This window comes from Pinus tabuliformis, chromosome Q (assembly GCF_031772625.1).
Source record: "Pinus tabuliformis cultivar Carrire ecotype Pingquan chromosome Q, CPIR1, whole genome shotgun sequence".
In the NCBI taxonomy this organism is placed as follows: Eukaryota; Viridiplantae; Streptophyta; class Pinopsida; order Pinales; family Pinaceae; genus Pinus; species Pinus tabuliformis.
Window position 1 is genome coordinate 318464945 of NC_142296.1, and position 17939 is coordinate 318482883.

At 36.3% G+C, this 17939-nt stretch overlaps 1 long non-coding RNA gene across 2 annotated transcripts; it reads right to left on the minus strand.

Moving 5' to 3' along the window:
* Positions 1 to 3903: 3903 nt before the first annotated feature.
* Positions 3904 to 11432, minus strand: LOC149219471 (uncharacterized). Of its 2 annotated transcripts, XR_016249240.1 has the most exons (3): positions 11182 to 11376; positions 10049 to 11099; positions 3904 to 5162 (listed from the first exon to the last, which is right to left on the minus strand). It is a non-coding gene; the product is annotated as an uncharacterized LOC149219471 (long non-coding RNA). The 2 variants fall into 2 exon arrangements; XR_016249239.1 differs by lacking the exon at positions 3904 to 5162 and having other exon boundaries at positions 9894 to 11099; positions 11182 to 11432.
* Positions 11433 to 17939: the final 6507 nt, after the last annotated feature.

Below are 17939 nucleotides of genomic sequence, written 5' to 3' on the forward strand. Positions count from 1 at the left end.
ACTCCTAACATTTTTTCTTCCTTTTTACTGGGTGCACTTAGACTTGCAAACCCTGATTGTTCTCTTTTCTTTTGACTGCCCTCCTATCTAAATGTACCCTTATCTCTTCTGAGGGCCCAGATTAAGCAGTTGGGCTCGTTCATTTCTCTACCTAGCTACTAATCTGCCAAGCTTAAGCTGTTTGGATAGACATTCTTTCACTATTCTACAACAACAATTTAAACATGGCATGGTCCAGATTGAACTGTTGGGCCACCCATCAGGTGATAAACAACAATATTTACACATCTATCTGTTATACAAAATATGGAACCTTTGCAGCATCAAAGATGAACATATTTGGCACTTCCACTGTCAATCATGAAAAATGAAAACTATTGGTATAGGAACCTAATAGTTGCTAATCCCAATTTCTTTACAATTGCTTCAAAAACCAAATTTACTTGAGAGCCACTATCAAACAAAGTATCAATCTTTTGATTTTTGGAAATAACTCGAATATGGAAAAGCTCATGTCTTTTTCCCTCATTTTCTTCATCAATAATAGATTGAGTAGAATTACTAGTAGATGCTTCAGAATTCTTACCTTTTATACCTGTGACTGCTATGGTTGTTTCATCTCCCGAGTCTGACCCCAAATCTCTCTGAATAGCTACAACTGTCCTCTTCCTCTTACCCTTGGACTTCTTAGGTCTCAGCTCTGGATGCAGAATCCAACAATGCTCGTCACATGCCCCTCCTTTTTACAGTGAGTGCATGAAGCTTTGGCTTTCTGTGCAGTGTTAGCCTTCCTTGCTTTCCACTTTTGTTTTCTTTTCTCCTTACTCTTTCTTACAGTGGGTTGGGATGGTCCCCCAACTTATGGATTGCCATTCTTTCCTCTAGCCTCTAGATGAGTAGCTTGTACAGATACCTCATCTATACTAGTGGGATTAAACATGACGATGGTATGCCTTATGTAGCTATGTAGACCACCAATGTACTTCAAAAGAGTCTTTGGTGAGTCTAGTGAGATACCCAATGTCAATGCTCTCTTTCTGAACTCTTGAGTATACCCTTGTACACTTTGCCCCTTCAACTACCGAAGAGTTTTCCAACTCATCATGGCCTGCTGCATGTAGGCCAATGGATAGAATTGTTTCCATATTGCAGAAACAAAGTCACTCCAGACAGAGATGTTCTTACCATGGCTTTGCATATTAGCTTGGGTTCTACCTTCCCACCAAACCAAGGCAGTGCCTCCTAGGCGTAGGCTTGCCAGCTGAATCTTACTCTTGTCTAAGTTTATGTTCTGTACCCTGCCATACACATCAATTTGTCTAATCAAATTGTCCAATTTTTCAACATTTAGCTCTCCATCATATATGGGAAAATCAAATTTAACATCTAACTTAATCAAACATGATTTCTTATTATGTACAGGGCTATTAGGAGGTGTGAGAAAGTTTTCCTCTTTCCCTTTTCCTTTGGAGTCGTCATGGAAGTGGGACTCATCTTCTCCTTTCTCTTGCTTAGAGCGTGATGCATCTTCCACCTTTTGCTTTCTGAAGTCTCGATACATTTCTTCAACCATGAACTTCATAGCTAGGAAACTTTTTATGAATTGAGGGTCTGGCCCCATAGAACCTTCTTCTGACATGGTCTTTCGAGGATAGACTCTCCCAATTTCAAAATTAGTTTCCACCAACTCTCCTTCTCCTAATTTGAGCTTTAATCTTGTGAGCATTCACAGTTATACCAACACAAACTTGTCTAACCTTACAACCTCACAACTCTGATACCACTTGATCTGATATTCACCCTATGAGTGCCATCAGTTAAAGATTTATTAAACTAAAGGTATTACAGACTCATGTGCTGGTGGGTGTATTCTGTGTTATTGAAACAACGGATCGATCAGATTGCCAATACACAGAAAATGAAATAGAAAGAAAACAGAGAAATATAGTAAGCAACACAAAGACACAAACAGTTTTAATAAGGAGTTCACACTATTCTCCAGGGCTACGTCTTTGGTCCATCTTCAGTGGTGGCCTTGTTTTATTATGTCTTTCAGTAGAGAAAATTACAATACAGGGACTCAATATGAGTTCTCCTGAAGGAGATTTTTCTTGGCAGGGTGGTTTTTGGATTCCCCAAGCCACTCGGAGTACATAGACTCTTCTTCTTCCTACTAGCTCTATGACCCTTGGTCTACAATGGAAAGAGCTGAATGTGATGCTTAGTCTGGATAGATTCCTCTATGGGAAGGCTTGAATCTTCAAGCTCTCTGGTGCTCGACGCTGCCTATGGTTAGCTCGGCCCTCTTCTCTTCTACTTGGCTTTACTGTTCTCTGTGTTCAGTTCTCATCTCAAGGTTCACTATTCACTGTCTCTCTTGGTTGCTTGGATTCTTGTCAATTCGGATTTCCAATCTAACTGATTCAACTGTCTCTGTTCATGGCTTTAGCCATTCGATCCCTATGCCTGTTCAGTTCCTCTTTCGCGTGTCGATTCGCCTTTTGCAACTGTGCTTGGAGCTCGCTACATTCGACGTCATCATGAATGCTCAGGGAGTGGCCACTTATTCTCCTCTAAATGGTGCCAGCATGCTTCATTGGTTCGTTTCTTCAGTTACGCCATGGATGCGTTCTTCCTCCACCATGGCAGTGAAACGGATTCCAAATCTCTTTAGAACGCAGCTTAATTCCCCGTTGATTTCGCTTCTTTCCATCAGGCGCAATCTCAGCCGTCTGATCTAGGCCCTCCATATCCGACACCATACGCACGTTTCACGCGGTTAACTTGCTTGACCGATAGCAGACAATCAACACTGATTTTCTCTCACCTATGCCTGCCACGCATCGATCGGTGTATAGAATCAGTCCACTCATGTCCAAAACCTCTTACCATTCAAGGGTGCCCTGATCAAAATCTTCGATTTCCAGAGCGCGGGTCTTGCTTTTGTACTTTAGCGCTTTTACCTTTTCCCGCCCGCAGTCCTCCAGTTCCCCCATGCAACCGGGTGCTCGGGCTTTTCCATTTTGGCCCTGTTCACTTAACGCTTAGCGCCATCAAAAACTTCGCCCTTTTCCCATTCCGGGGCTCCCAGGAGCTGCTTTGGCCTCCTGCGCGGTCTCCATGGGCCTCGGTCAACACGCTTTGACCAAGGTCCTCTTCGTTCCACGTTGGCTTCCATGGCCACTGGTTCAGGGTGTTTTTGACACTGTTTTGGATTTCCTTAGAGATTTGTTCAACCTGATTCAGTCATGGCTCTTGACAGTATTTCTATGGATCCAATTCGGATCAGTAAGGGTACCTGGAAGACATGTGAGGGTAGTGGAACTCCTCGAAGTCATAGGACCCTAGAAAATTCTTGTCCAACCAAGTAATGTGCCCTGGAAGGTGGTGGAATAGACCAAGGGACTACATGTACAAAGAAGGGTGTGCTAGACTTGGGTCTAGGGTGATGGGAAATGTAAACTTGTTGGTTGGAGGATAATGGGTTTGGTTATACCTTACCTACGTGAGGTCCCAGAAGGGTACCTGGAAGGCCTATGAGGGTAGTGGAACTCCTAGATCTGCGGGAGTCTAAAACATCTATGGATGGTAGGGATAAGGGTTGATGGGAGATGTGAGCCTACTAGTCAGAGGCTTCTATGTTTGATACCTTGGTCGAAAGATGGTACTGGACATGTACCAAAATTCAACCAATTTGTTTCCCCTTGGAGTTTAACCCCCAACTCAAAGGTGACCATGACATGTTGTTGAGAAACAACAAACAATGTGGTTTATGGTTCAGTGGAACAATGAAGGTTTGCAATCATTTGGAAAAAAATTATAAAATAATTATTTTCTTTTCGTATTTATTTTCATTGCAATTTTTACATATATTAATGAAATGTAATAGAATTATTGATTTTAGAATCATGATAGAATATAAATGTGCATGTGTATTGCATTTTAGCATGCATTTAGAATATGCACTTCATTAGGTGGGAATTTCCTAGAAAAGGGGAATTTTCCTAAGCATAAGTTACCAAGGGTAACTAGCATATGCTTTTGCCTCACAGGAAGCATGAATGAGATAACAATGGGTTGGGGGATATTACAATAAACACCCTTGCATATAATCCCTCATCACTCATTATTATCCATAACCCATGGTAGTGCACCCCTTTTTCTTCTTCTTTAGTCCCTTAGTCATTGCCACAACCATTCGAGGTCTCTAACATATGCCAACTAGGAAATATCAAGGGCGTGTATATCCTTTATCTCCATCTAACATCAAGGGTCTCCACATACACTTTAGGTCCTCCAAATGGATACATATCCCTAAAAATCTCCCTTTAAGAATTTATTCTTCCCTAAGGAAACCAAAAGGGCAGTGCACTTACATTGAGTAATAATAAAATGGTTAGTTACCCCTTAGAGTAAAATTTATAGTGCCTCTAATAACTATGGATGAGAATAAGTGAATTTCCAATTGCCCCTCCCCAAAGACAAATCATTTGCTTACATGTAACTTTCCTATTGGCATCTTCTTAACCACCCTCATCTAACACCATGTTAACTTTCTCTAATGTTTGAGAACTTTAAGTTATCTTGATGTTAAGGGACTTTAGGTTATAGTAAATAATAGTTTATCTCCTAATCATAATAAAATAATATGTTATCTCACATATTTGGGTTTAACCCACTTTAGGCCCACTTATCCCCATCTCATTCCGCTCTCGTGGCTTCATAGCACCCCCATACTCCTTCCACCCCTCCATCATGTAGCCAACAATGTTATTTTTATTAATATGGGTGTGGTTACATATTCCAAGGCTAGGTTTGTTAGAGCTTGGTGCAAAGGACGTTTAACCCTTAAAACTCATAGAAACTCTGGCCCAAAACATAGAGGCTCACTAGCCTAAGTATCATGTATTGGCTCACCATTCTAAACATCATAAGTACCTATACATTTACAATTAAGAAATTAAGTTAGGGTTATTGTGTTCACGCTCCCTTATTTATGCACTATCCATATTGAAAATACATACATTTATAATCATATTTTTGCAAAATCCTTCAAAACTCATTTTGCTAGTATGGTCCCATGTGTTTACCCACTAGACATGGAAATCACCATGGAACCCCACCGTTCTTGCTATTCATAGGCAACATAGTCATCATCATACCTATAAAACAATGAAATAAAAGAATTAGTACCAGTAATCAACAAATTCAATTTTATCAATAGTTTAATTATTAGCATAAAGTTGAAAATTAGCCTTTTAAGTAGGAGATGAATTTTTTGGAAACCCAAAACTAGAAGGTTGAAGGATATCTGGCACTTTAATTGCTGTCCGAGTGAACCAAATCTCCACTATTGAACTAAAACTAAAGAAATTTTTTAGTTGCATGGATTCCAATCTATATATTCTTAAATTCATGTAGCTTTATCCTCAAAATGTGATTCATCAACACGACAAATGTCATGTAAGGAATTAGGAATCAACCCTTCAATTGTAAGGAAATTGGGTTTTCTATTGTTATTGCAGCATCCCCGCATGTTATTTTAGAGATAAATGATCCAAGCTACTCTTTAACTCCCTTTTGTTAGACAAATCACATGTTACTAGAGATTTTTATGTTCCCATGCTCAACCTAAACCAAAACTTGGCCATAATATTTTCTAATTATCCCATCATAGCAGTTCATAAGATTACATAAAAAGGGCATTAAATTCATAAAAGTATTCTTGGTTCTTTCATTTTCATGTTTTGATATAGGAGTCCTTTGGATGAGATGGAATGAATAAATTCGGGATTTAATTCAAAAACATTAGAGTGGCTTCTTTGGTTATGTATTTGGACAATTTCTTAGTTATATTAGCAATATTTCTTATTAATATGGGTAAAAAAATAAAATTGGTTGTAAATTTATTAAAAATTACTAATAGTTAATGTTCCAAATTATCATCCAAATTGCAACCAATATATGATTTTGTGAAAAATTAAATAAATTGATCTATTGGTAGATTCAACGCTAACTTTAGTAGTTATTTCATAAAATGTAATAATGAACCAAATGTTACAGATAAATGTATACTATGACAAAGGAAAACCGTACTAACCCTAATGTTATGTGATGTTTTTGATAAGTACATTATACTATTACTTCCATAACATTAATATTATGCCTTTGTAATTTGTAGTCTTAATCTAGAATTCTACCAATTTTAATTTTTCAAACAACAAAATAACATAATATGGAATTCTATAAATCTCATTTGAATTATATTACATTGATTTAAAATTTTAAAATATCAAATTTTATATCAATATATCAATTTGGTTAAAATAATTTAAATTCATGAAAATAAAAAATTTTATAATTTTAATTATATATATTGAAAATAATAAACTATTTAAAAATCTAGATTTTTAATACATAAGTTTCCATTTCTAAAATTATAAAAATAAGAAGAATGATAATAAATAAATAAAAATATGATATGTGAGTGAGAGAAATAATAAGAAAAACATTAAAAAAAATATTCATGGTACAATCTAGGGCAAGTGCTATCATTATTTAATCATTCAATGTTAAAATGCTATAATATTTTCAATCTTTGTATGCTAAAACTACTATAATATTTTCAATCTATGTTAAAACTATTATAATATTCTCAATCTATGTTAAAACTGTTATAATATTTTCAATCTTTAAAGGTTAAAACTATTGAGTTTGCTAAAATTTATTCTCCATATAAAATTTAATGAACTTGAAAACATTTTCAAACATATTAAAATAATTAACATATTAAAATAGTTAATGATGGACTTAAAAATTAAAATAAATATGGAACTGATTAATTTGTGATCTGTTTACAGAGTTATTATTTATTTTATTTAAATATAAATTTCAAAATATTTGTTTCATTAAGTTTGGTAGATTTTCCATTTTCATTAATATAGAGAAAATTTATAGCACATAGAACTGTGTAGGTGGCCTCAACTGCTCAATGGGAAATCAAGTCTCTTGACCACCTATCCACATTATATGTCATCTACTAGCAAATATAAGTTTCAGTTTCCTATCCACTTCAATACTCTAGAGTTCTACGTACATATATAATTGCATAGACAAATTTAAAAGCTAGCAGAGTATATAAACAAAACTATCGGAAAGTAGGCATGCTAATGATGTTGTTCAAATGACCTTGATTCCATGGGTGCTGGATCTTTGGCATTCATACCAGGCAGCTCTCTCTGAAACAAGATACATGGCAGCGGTCATGTTTGTGAAGTTGGAACTACACCTTTTGTATTTTGGCATTCACTGAACCCTCACTGCCATGCCTATCAAGATCTCCTCCATCACCTTTCCCAACAAGTTTTTCATGAACGAGTATAAGTGAAGGGTGTGTTTGAATTGGGTTATTCTGCCTCTTGTAATTCCACGAAAGACTCTCTAGTCCTCCAACTCCGTATCTCTCTCACTCTCGTGCTTCACTTTTGCTTCTCATTCCTCTAAAAGAGTTCAAATTTCTTCATTGGTTCAGTGGGAGTAGGAAGTTTTTGCTTCACTAATTAAAGGTTCAACACACTTCAGACCTCGTCAGCCACTCGAATGACGATGTTCCATGTCATGCATGGTCTACTCAGGTCTTTGTTGGTCGAGCCATGGTCTAACTGACCTAGTAGTGTACAACGCCACGAAGTGTAACTTGTTCGGTCCTCGAGTTGCCTTGTCCCTCGGTGGGTTTTCCACAAAGTGTAACGTGTTTGGTCGTGGAGTTGCCTTGTGCCAGGGTGGGTTTTCCACATGGTAGATGTGTTTTACATACAAAACATTCAATTGACTAAATAACTTCAATGTATTACAACAAAGTTCATGTACACGAGTCATAGGGATGTGTTGCTCCATCCCTCCAACTTCATACCCCCCTCACGTTTGCATTAACATGCTTCTCATGGTCGCAGGTGGGTTCCGCAGAGAGGACCTACCCATGCCGTTCACTAGAGGTTGCAAAACCCAAAAGAGGCCACCCCTTATCATTTCTCATGCATGTAATATTTCCTCAATCCCACTTAAAGAAGTACAACTGCCTTTGGGCCCTAGGCCCAACCTAGCTCACATGCCCTTTGTTACCTGCACGACAAGGAAAAAGGGAACCCAACACATGCAGCCAACCATCCATGAGCCCCATAACACCTCCATCGTCAACCCTCCTTTCATAACTAGTTTCAATTCTCTACCAGGTTTCCTACCAGCTGGAATTCTCCTCCTTCTCCCCCATTCTTGGTATGTGCAAACCCCCATCGGGTTGTGCATGGTCATATTACAAAGGTTTCCTCTCAGAATGCGGGTGTAAAGGCATGCATTATCCCCATAGCCCAACCCCCCAACTTCTCCAGCGACACAACTGTGTGCTTCTAACTATGCTCCCTATCGAGAGCCATCAAAATTCCGAGATGGGAAAGGAGTATCTCGAAGCAAAGCTAGATGGTAAGGATGCCGAGGGGTCTCTAGAGGAGAAGCAGACTATCGTCACCATCCTACACCCGCAACCCCTCATATCCTTAAGTTCCTTCCCCAAAAATCTTTTCCTCTCCCTCAGACGAAACAAGAAAGAGAGCAGCATCATGAGATAATAGAGATGGCCAATAACATACCGAGTTTCCTTCACACACTCAACCAACCCATCACTCCAATCTCCTTTCTCAAGGTGGTTGTGGTGCTCACTAGACTTCTCACCAGGGCCATTACAAACTACAACTGTTCCCCTCTGCTCCTTGCCACATTTCCTTATGCATTGTCCATCATCATGCAAAGCCCCACCTCACCCATTGCCTTGAGCTTGTAGGGGGCATTGGTTGTGTACCTTGCACTACCAACCATTATCCCTATCTTAATGAGGTGATCAACTAGCTCACACCCTAATTGGGGTTAATTTCAAATTAACTTTAAAATTAATATAATATTTTCATTTTATATTCAATATAGTATTTTTCATCCAATGGAGTTGCTAGAAATCGTACATGTCTATACTTATTTAAAGAACATTGTAGATCAGCAATGTCACAAAAAAAATGACACTCTATTGATACAAGTCAAATGGAGAAATTTGGAATACAACCTATTATTTTGTTGGCTTAACATTTTCATTAGAGATGCCGTAAGAGTCACTGGTTTGGAAAAATAGAATGTAATCAATGGAAACTGGAACAGGCATGACAGAGATCATCAGCCAATTAAAGAATTTTAGGCATATATTGAGATGAAATATCCACACAAATTGCTGAAAAGCCATACTAGTTAAAAATGTTAACATTATTGTTAATTTTGTGAGCAAAGAAACAAATTCAAAACTATAAACCTTTTCCACAGATAAATGTTGATCCCAGTTGTAAATTCAAAAGTTCCAACGCTCTCAATTAAAGTTCAGAATAAATGCTGAATGAACAAGCTATCCACGTTTTTTTTCCTGGGCCAAACACAATTTGACAATTGTAATGAACAAGCTATGCATGTTTTTTTACCCGGGCAAAACATAATTTGACAATAAAAAGGCTTTGTTTAGAGTTTTAGAGCACAATTTGCCAATAAAAAGGTTTTGTTTAGAGTTTTAGAGTTCTGTTAGTGTTTTAGAATTGTGGGTCTCAATATGGAAAAGTATTTTTTATTAAATAGCGATTTTTTAAAATAATGTGTTTTTATTATATTTTCTATCAAAAATTCTAGATTCAATATTGAAAGTTTTTTTGGATCATTTTGTTTGTGAAATATTCATTATTCAAATTTGTGATTTCAAAAAATCTATATCAAATTTTAAACCATTTTAACTAGAAAGTATAACCAGAAAAGCTTAAAAAAACATCTAATAGTTATACCATGGCAAGTAAAAAAGCCGATACCAGACATAAAATTGGAACGATAAGGTCCGCCCCAGTTAAATTTTAATGCATGCAGCGACGGGCATGTCAAACCAATGTAATAACTACAAATTTGTTCAATTCATGCATGAAAATGCTCACGTGAAAATCTGCAAATGATAAGCAAAGACGTTGGTACGTACTCTTTTGACAGCAGAGGCAGATGCTTCATTTCAGTATCCAAATCATAAGGAGCAAATTCTCTGGATCATAGCTTTGCCATCATCATGTCCAGGCCGGACTTGCTGCTTCCCAAATGCCTCCGATGCAACGTTTCTTGCTTCAATGAGCATTCAATCTGAGTTCATAACTTCATTTATTGATTCACAAAAGAAGGTTGGAAAGCCTTTACATGGTATAAGGCGGAAGGATATGAAAAACCTGGCTAGAAATTCATTGAAGGAACAACATCTGGGAAAGAGCTTTTGGAGATATTTGAAACCAACAGTAAGGTTTAGAGTTCTGAACTATAATAATAACTAAGCTCTAACTCGGGTTAGACACTAAATTAAAGCTCTAGGTCGGGTTAGACACTAAATTAGTGTATAGTATTATTTTTTTTGTGAAACAAAAAACCCATCTTTACATAATCCATTTATTTAACTGAGACCTAAAGTTTTAACATATTACTTCTCTGAATTTTGAACCTATTACTTCTTTAAAAAAATAGATGCTCTCAACAGATTAGGCAAATTTTGGGTTAAAATTCATATCAACCAGACATTAGAAAGTAGAGGGGTAGTTGATGATTGAGAAAGGAATTACTTAATTGCATTTAGAGACGTAAGTAATCTATGTGGGAAAGTTCATGTCAGAAAAAATTTTGGTAAAAAATGACCTACTCTGAAGGATAAGGAGTTTCATGATTCTTGATGTTTCTATAGATCTGGAGATAAATGGCTAATTCATCAGATTTAGAACACACAAAACACCTATCTAAAATTTATATGATGGGCATTCCTATATGGACAAGAGCCTGACCTAAACAACAGGAAGGAAAGAATTAGAAGAATAAGATATCATGGAGATGAGAACCGGAGGGGAGGAATTAGAATGCACATCATATGGAATACTCATTTGAGCAAGAAACATTTCAGAGAAGGCATATTAAGGGCATCTTCTTCAGAGCTGTGCAGCTTCAAGACTATACAGTCACAGATATGCAGCAGGAGAACCTGCATATTCTAACAAAACCTGCATTACAAAGATAAGAGTGAATGTAAAACTCAATCTAAGAGGCCACCATGTCTCAGAACTTACAAGATCCTATACATACCCTTTAATGAGAGAGGGATTTCTCTTGCAGCCTCAGCTCCTGAAGCATTCTGCTCATCACAGGATCCGGATGGAGCCTTGACACAAAACACTCAGGTAATTGATACCCCAAACTTGCTACAGATTCAATGGATTTGAGAAAGAATGCGTCAAGCTGAGGCCATATCGCAGGTGTATTTAAGAACGAAGGGTGTTATGGAATGGACTACTTTCAACAACGACCATTCAGACTACGTTGGCAACTCCCATTGACCGTCGTCGAGAATGGATGATTTGCTGATTGATAGGTGACAAGGGTAAAAGTACCACCCATATTATATTTTACGGAAGTTGAATGGAAGTGTAGGTGAGGAGGAAGGGCCGATAGCTGTCTCGCTTTTCGTTCAATGGTAGGTATTGGAATCTATTTGTGGAATGCAGATTCTTATGCTATTACTTGGTAAGCAGAGAGACTTTATTAAAAATAAAATAAAAAACTCTCACATTATACTAACCATTATGTTACTTTGTTAACCAAGATAATTGAATCTGACACAGGTTTAATGCACTAATTGCATCCCGGCATTAACGATTAATGGCCTGGCTAGGGCTAGCGACATTTGGGCTTTGAAAAGAGAGATTGCTACGAACTTTGGAAAGCGAGATTTAAAGAAGGGAGCCCCTAGTACATCGAGAGTAGTTTGGACCACGAGTTTGAGAAGATGAGATATGAAATACAAATCGATATAAAATTGAAATAGCCCAAATGTTTAAGGAGTCTTTACCTAACACTCTTCGCCACAAGGAGTGATCAAAACATCGCAACGGCAATGAAGAATATGTGGTCCAAAGTATCATTAAGTTCACTATGAGGTCTAGGTGGGAGTGGGATGAATGCTCTTTCATTCTAAATAATAATATTGGATTTATTTATTTATTTATTTTTATAAATATAATAAATAAGCTAAAAATAAACATCAATGTGAGAATGAGAATGTTGCAAAGGAGTTCAAGGAGGTATTTGGGATGTATATTGACACTTATTTTGATTATAAATATGTATAATGTATTGAGGATGGTGCAAAATTGAAGGGGATCAAAATATAATATTTTTAGTGTGAGTTTATATTGTATTTGTGTATATTTTAATTATGTGACTTTTATATTTTATTAGTATATATTTTAATTAGGTTGTTTTGGGATTACTGATTTATATGTATATATTAATTTTGGGGCATGCATGCCTATGATTATATGTTTTGAGGTTAATGTGCTTACGCGATTAAGGCCAATGAGCCTAACAATGTAAAATGTGATTGTTAATAAAACACATCATTGTTATAGATTGAGTTAGACATGAATGATTGACACTAGAACTCCACAAGAAGGGAATATGAGGAGTGGAAACATGACATGGTTCCCGAGACTTAAAATAATACTATATTTCAAATGTTACTTTATGAACATATCCCAACATTATGACAACATGGCAAAAGCCTAAGTCCAAAAAGTAAAAGGGAAGTGGTCTATATTTGTTCCCGAGTGATGGATATGAGTCCTCTCATGCAACAATTCGTATAAATATCATATGCATACAAAAGTTATGCTCCCATGTTTCCATCATTGATTTCCCTCAACCATTACTATTGTTATCACCCAAAAGTCATCCACAAAGTACTATGGGTAATAATTAAAAAATGTCATTAATCCATCAAGATAAAGGTTTCCTAAGGCTATTGGTCATCAACTCAAAAAGCTAGAGATTGACTTTATAAAGTGGGTTTTTGTGTAGACATGCAAACTCATAGTTCATATTTTGTAGCAAACCACACAAATGTTCCTTCAACAGGCGTACAAATCCCTAGACATGACAGATCCACATTGAAAAGCATCGTAGATCTCATCAAATATTGACTATGGGAAGTCTAGGTTGCAACTCGAAAGGTTGAGCGCTCAATGAAATTTATGAAGGGGTACTAAGAGCCTCAATGACTCAATGGTCCAAGGACTTGATACCTTGCAAATATTCTATAAATACCAGCCTTGGGGAACCAATTCAATATAGAAGAGCATTGCAAAGTCATGCTATCAGAATTGCTTTGAAATTAAAATCTTGGTGACATTCATTTTGCATTATTGTGGAATTTCACCACTAGAATCATTCACTACTGCATGGAGAGAGATATCCTCCAAAAGGAAAGAGAAAGAGACCCTCCCTTGGGATATTGTATATGCCCCACGCTACTAAACATCACTCCTTATGTCTCTAAGAAGATTAATTTCTCTTCATTATGTTGGTAATAAGAGAGTCTTACTTCCCATATCATTTATGTTTTCTTATTTCTGTTTCTTACTCATTTATGCATATATTAATGAATCAATGTAGTTCAATTTGTTTTTGTTTGATTTATTATCAATTCTAATAATTTGTGTGCTTGTTGTAGAATAGACTTGCAACTTAGTGGAATTTTCTCACATGCTCAATAAAATTCACAACATAGATTTGCCACTCCACTTCATTTTCTCAACTCAATTATTTTTTAAGTTGTTTCTTTCTACCAATTTCCATGCCAGAACCCATTAGATACCTTTTCCAATGCTTAACATTCTTTAAATGGATTTTTGAGTGAGAAATTTGAGCCTACCTATCATGTAGGAAAACCTCATGAATGTAAGAGAAAGTCATGTTGATTATGTAATTCACTTTCAAAACAGTCAAAATCATTTGACTACCCACTACTTACTCACATTGATCTATGCTTTTCATATTTTTCAATGTTTTCACTTTGAGTCCTGAGTTGGGTGGTAACCAATAATAAACTTCCCCCATGCTTGATATTTGAATGTTAGTTTCAGATGAGTAGATTAGATATAACTACTAGCGAAAAAGGCAAAGTTATATTTTTTCATGTGGATGGCATTTATTACTTGCTAGTTAATTTTCAATTATCAAATTTGGAGTTCAAGTGGAACTCCTATTTCTAAGATGATCTTCACATTTCATGCTTGCTGATCTAGAGGAATAAAAAAAAAAATGAAATCATATCCTCCTCCCTTAGGATTAAAAGAAAAAAATCACATGCTTTAATTAGTGAAATGTAAGCATTACCATATATGCATATGCTATCCTTTTTGCAAGGTACATTATCATGTATATTAATTAGTTGGTCAAAATAAGGATCACATGATATCCACATATTTGCAATTTCTTAATAATTGTGATTGACACAACTGTCACCTTTCACACACCTCACTTCACACATTAAACTTCTAAAAGGTCTTCCTTGAATGAGTTTGTTCTTCCCCTTGCACTCAATTTTCAATAATTAGAATGTTGTGTTGACCCTTAAGAGGTTTCTCGTCATTTCAAACCCTAAGTAAATAATTTTATGCCATCCCTCAAACTCAGAGCCTTAAAAATCGCTTTGAATTAACACAATAATTTCCCCATCATGGGATTAAAAAAGGGTTTTTGTAGTCTAAGTTGGGGCCCTAGAAGTTGGTATCTGAACAATCCTCGTTATTTATTTTACACCAGAAATATATAAATTATCATTGCAATGAAGTTAAAATTCTCGACAATCTAGTGTACTAAGGCTGGTAGAGAGAAGAAACCCATGAAGGGGGTAATACGAAAGCCCATGTTCTTATGGACATCCCTAAGTCTCCCAACTCTTGGTAGAGGTTCAAAATCTATGGATAATACCTGAAAGTTGAGATTCTCTCACCCACACTAGAAGAAAGTAACTCAATGGAGAAGCGTAGGGCATCTACCCAAGGTGGTGGTTGCAAATAACAACTGCACCTAGAGGAAATTTTCAATGGCTACTGGAAGCATCACTACTCACTTTGGGGTATGCCCCTATACCCCTCCTTATAACCCTCCTTTCAACCTTCATTAGTTTTCTTCGACTGGATTCCTCCCAACTATTGAATTTCTTTAGAAAGCCAATTACTCTTTAAGTAAAAGGACATTAGGTCTTTTGGGTATTCACACGTTATCATAAATTTTCACAATTTTTTAGAAATTAAATGATTGAATAATTGGAACATATTAAAGTAAAGAATTCATTTTTTCTTTATTTTAGTTATGCTTTACTTCACCTATTTAGACACATTTGAACCCCTCCCTCACATCAAAAAATATCGCTTGGAAGCATGGGGGGGCATACAGTCTCTGATCTGTCCCATCACCTTGAAGGGATACCACCTTTGGTAGGAGGTGTTCCTATTCTTATACCATCAACTACTTTAACTTCATCCCTATCATAACTACTCAATCAAACCTTGTTAGGCTCATAAATCCTAGGATAAACTTTAATTTTTACCACAATACCTTGAGCTACTTCTTTTTCATGGGCTCATCAAACCCATAGGAAGGAAAACCCCACTCCCTCCCTCCTATTTATGGCTTCTTTTAAGCAACCTAATATAAAAGAGGTAAAAAAGATCACATTTCCCATGATTTTGGTTGGCATACTATTCTAGCCAAACTAACTTCTGATATTTTGATATTCAAGGGTAATCCCATAGAGAACCCTCAAAACCATGTAATGGTGTTTCATCTATTGTGTTGATCCAATAGTATCACAAAAGAATTAGTTTATTTGAGGATTTTTCAACACATTGTCACTCACCCCATGGAAAAATGTTATGTTAATGAGAATTTAGGGGCCCACAATACTTTTCAATCCTTCTCTAAAGCCTTCCTCACATTTTTTAGTTAATGGTATGCTATGCAATGGGACTAGAACTTCTTTCATAGTTTAGTCAAATAATCTCAACCCATATTAAAAACCCTATCCATGAAGGACATAGATGCCACAACATTTGTAAGGTAGAAATTCCCCCTTGACTTCTATTATATTCTTTCCTAAAGTCCCTTTTGTTAGTGATCCCAAAAGATGTCACAATCACTATGCCTCAAAATTAGGAACAATCTATTGAACCAAAGCTCAATAATTTGAGCTAGTATATGCATAATTAGGTTACCTTTATATCATTATGTTTGTTTTGCCTCACCATCAACCTTTCAACCATACAAATCCATGGGCATCGAATATAGTTGACGGACTTATTCATTCCATGTCATAGCATATTCAAGGCCTAGGGAACCAAGTTTGACTTGGTAATCATACTTAGGGAAATCCATATAGGTCATCCCATCATATACAAGCATGAGATGTGTACCATTTTCTTCTTCACCCATGATAGGAGAGTATTATCAAAACCCTCCTACTGCATCTAGTTTTACTCTCATATAGGGCACAAGTTACTCTACCATCTGAAATTATGATTGGGTGCCCACACCAAAAATTAACAGAAATATAGCAAAAGGAAACCCTTATTACCCTTTCGTTAGTCCCCCCCAAGCTAACTTGCAAACTAGGATCCTTAGCAGAATGCGAGTGTCAAATTTGTGTAAACTTCCTCTCCATAACAACAACAATCCCTTAAGCAATTTAATATTGATAACCCCCTTTCCGAGAGAAACAAAAGGAAGAACATGAAGAACAAAGGAAAGAATAAGAAAAAATGAAACTAGGGGAAGGTGGAAAACCCTTACTAGTAGAATTGACAAGGTGTGGGAAACCTTCAAAATACGAATCCACCATATAATAAACTTACTAACAAAATGCAATAAAAGGAGAGTGAATAATGATGTTCTTTGAACTAACCTTCCTTGCACATTATGTAGGGATTATGGTCACACACACTACTTTCTCCAAATTGTTGAATTCAAGCTATGTATGAAAGAGGATATGGGTAGTCATGGCCTCAATGTCCACAATAATACCACTGAACAACCTATTATAATATAGAATCCCTTTCCTCAACAAGGTATTGTATCCAACCAACAAGAGGTTGGTGCTTCTCATTTCAACACTTCTGCAAAGGTAAACCAACAAGATACCATCAATAAGTATATCTATATGAATCATGTATATATACTTCTCCAAACTTGTCATTAAGATTATGGAATGACTCCAAATACCAACCCTACTTCAACTAATGCTATAACATATACTTCTATTGCACCCTTGAAAATCTCATGTCCTCTAATTGATCCTATTTCAAAGTTTACTAAAGGATTTCTAAGACATGCCACTCCTAGTTCTCATGCAAAAATGGCGCATAGCTATAACATCATTGATGACTTAGCTCAATTCCCTAATGCCATGTTAGGATTGGAGGTTCTTCAAAATTGTTCCGTGTAACAAAAGGAATTGGTCTCAAATGTTGGGGAAACTAACCCTCCTAATTCATATACAATCACTTTTATCTTAGAAAAATAAGAATTGTGACTCCCATCACTTCACCTTCCAAATCCATATCAACATTCACAATGTCACCATCCATTTTTGCATCCTTGGCAAAGGTGCATCCACTTGGATCATGTATAGAACTATGTGGCAGAACCTCAGGTACCTTGAAATTATCATTATGTTCACCTCCATGAGGACATACAAAAGTCACCCTTCTTAGCTTGATATTCTCTACCAAAATCTACCTATGGAACTCATAGGGGAAAAATGCTTATAGACATTGATGTCATTGATGCCCCTTTGTATTGTAATTTTTTTGGATAAAGTTACATGTGTTCCATAAAGGTTGTACCCTACTCATTATTTTCCACAATGACCATTCCCCACAATGGAAATATCATCACTATAGACCAACTAACACATTATGAATTGTGGTCCTCATGCTCTAAAAATAATGTTTTTCCGCTTATTCAATCACAATATGAAATCATCCCTATCTTCATAGATGTAGGAC